General features: G+C 40.7%; 1 pseudogene; it reads left to right on the forward strand.

Annotated features, from left to right (window-relative positions):
* Nucleotides 1-2315, forward strand: part of LOC122555523 — a 54184-nt pseudogene extending 51869 nt beyond the window's left edge.
* Nucleotides 2316-2709: the final 394 nt, after the last annotated feature.

The raw sequence follows: 2709 nt of genomic DNA on the forward strand, positions 1-2709 counted from the left end.
CAATGCCCATAATGAGGGAGAGTCCACCACTGCTACTGGCAGGGCATTCCACGAACTCACGACTCGCTGAGTAAAGAACCTACCCCTAACATCTGTCCTATACCTACCCCCCAAATTCCACCGGGGGTGCTGAATCTCATTGGAACATTGGGAGCAATTGCCAATAATTCTCTTGTTTGAGACTCAAAAACACAGTGAATCTCTGATTGACGTCAAATTAATTAATAAAAATTGCAACTACCTGTTCAGATAAAAGAAGTTCTTGTTTTTTGTTGGTGGTAATGCAGTAAACAGCTTTACGGTTCAGTATCTTTGAGGCAGCCTTTTCACTGCTTCCGGTGTCTCTTTGGTTCCAGTCTCTGCTCCAATCTCCCTCCCAATGACAGTCCCTCTTTCTTTCTTGATATGACTGTGTGTCATATAAACTATGATACTAGGTAATTGTTGGCAAAGTTTCCTTGAACAAACCTGACTGCCCCGGACGACCCATCGTCTCAGCCTGCTCCTGCCCAACCGAACTCATCTCGGCATACCTCGACACGGTCCTGTCCCCATTAGTCTTTCTTGATATGACTGTGTGTCATATAAACTAAGATACTAGGTAATTGTTGGCAAAGTTTCCTTGATCCACACTGTTACCACTGATCTTAGTGGTTGCTGTTTACTCCTGTTTTGGTTTCTACTTCATCAGAAGATGGATTCTACTTGCTGTCCTGTGTTAATAATTTTTTTAATACAGTCATTTTCCTCAGGATTTCTGTGGTTCTTTCTGATTTCAACTTTCAACACCATCTGAATGGTTTTCTCCAGGGTCAAATGTTCTTCGGACTACATTAAATCTGACAAAGTTTCATCAGCAATTCTGTGCCACAGATAAGAGGGAGAGATGAATTGTATTATTTTATGGTTTTTTTTTAGGCCCAACAAGTCCACATCGACCCGCCAAAGCGCAACCCACCTAGACCCATTCCCTTACACCTAACACTACGGGCAATTTAGCATGGCCAATTCACCTAACCTGCACATTTTTGGACTGTGGGAGGAAACCGGAGCATCCGGAGGAAACCCACGCAGACACGGGGAGAATGTGCAAACTCCACAGTCAGTCGCCTAAGGCGGGAATTGAACCCGGGTCTCTGGCGCTGTGAGGCAGCAGTGCTAACCACTGTGCCACTGTCTTCAATGTTTTATTTCTTAATTTTGTTTATAAATATTTTATTTATATTCTGCTTTACTGTAGATATTCTAAAGTATTTCAGGAGGATATGTGGCTCAAAAGGTTAACTTTACCTTCATTCTAAGAATAGCTTCTGAGCATATGCATAATGAGTTTTCAGATGAAATGCATCTGAGAGTGTGGGGTTTCAGAGATGTTCTGCTTGTCATCATTTGTACACTTATGTTTAACAAAGATGTTCTGAAGAAAGATCACTGAACCAGAAACATTTACTCTGATTTCTCTCCACAGACATTGCCAGACCGATAGTTTCTCCTGCAATCTCAGGTTTTGTTTCAGATCTCAAATCATTGATCTTAATTTTTTGCTTTGTGTTTTACATATAATAAAGCCTACCCATGTTCACCTACAAGACTGTAGATTTGATCCTATTACAGTAATACTTTGGAAGGCACATTCAATTGTCTCAGGCAACATAGAGAATGGCACAAAATTGAGGAAAATACAATGGAAATGGAGGATTTAGTGAATGAGAGATGGTGAAAGAACTTATTGCATGTAAGAGTGAGAGTTGTTCCATGAATCTTGGTAGCCATCATGTGGAGGATCCGGGGTAGGACTGGAGTGGACAAAGTTAAAAATCACACAACACCAGGTTGTGGTCCAACAGGTTTATTTGGAAACACTAGCTTACAGATCGCCTAATGAAGGAGCAGCGCTCTGAAATCTAGTGTTTCCAAATACACCTATTGGACTATAACCTGGTGTTGTGGTTTTTAACTATAAATCTTGGTGGGAGATGTGTGCAATGAGTGAGTAATGGTGGATCTGTGAGCATGAGGTGGCATGAAGAATATAGTGGCACTTTCCATGCAGAGTGTAGAATGTCATTAACCTTTTTCTGGGTGTTGCATTTAAACCCAGAAATTGCTTGCTATTTCATCTGGCTTGGCTGAAACTGAAGACATGGTCTCCTTTGGTGGTCCATCAGGTAAAGAACAGATCTTCTTTCAACCATCCTGTCCACAAACACCACCAGGTGCCTATCAGTAAAGTGAGAAGATACCTTCCCTTTTGTACTCATTCTTTAATGGTGAAAGTTAAACAGCAAACTTTGATGGGCAGTTCCTGGCTTGCAACATCTGAAGTGCTCAGGAGCTGGGGTTTAAATATGGTGTCAGAAATGTGAATGTTTCAACAAATACTTTCACTCTCCTGCTGCATGATTCCTTCAACTGAACACTGTAAAGGACAGTTACATAATCAACAAACTGAAAAGCCAATAGTTTGTGACAAAAGGTTACATGGACCAATGCAGACAATCTAACAAGAATATCACGGAGAAAAATATAGAAATAAAGAATGGGAAAATTCTGCATTATATTTGATTAAATCGCATCAAACTTGGAATCTACAGAAATCCTCATTCATTTTAAGTCCAGAAAATGTCTTGCAGTCAGCATTGCAGTGATGAATTCTGGGAAGAGTGTTCTGCAGTAAGGTGACTTTTCTCTGATTGGTTGACCTAGTAA

This window comes from Chiloscyllium plagiosum, chromosome 12, assembly GCF_004010195.1.
Source record: "Chiloscyllium plagiosum isolate BGI_BamShark_2017 chromosome 12, ASM401019v2, whole genome shotgun sequence".
NCBI classification, from domain to species: domain Eukaryota; kingdom Metazoa; phylum Chordata; class Chondrichthyes; order Orectolobiformes; family Hemiscylliidae; genus Chiloscyllium; species Chiloscyllium plagiosum.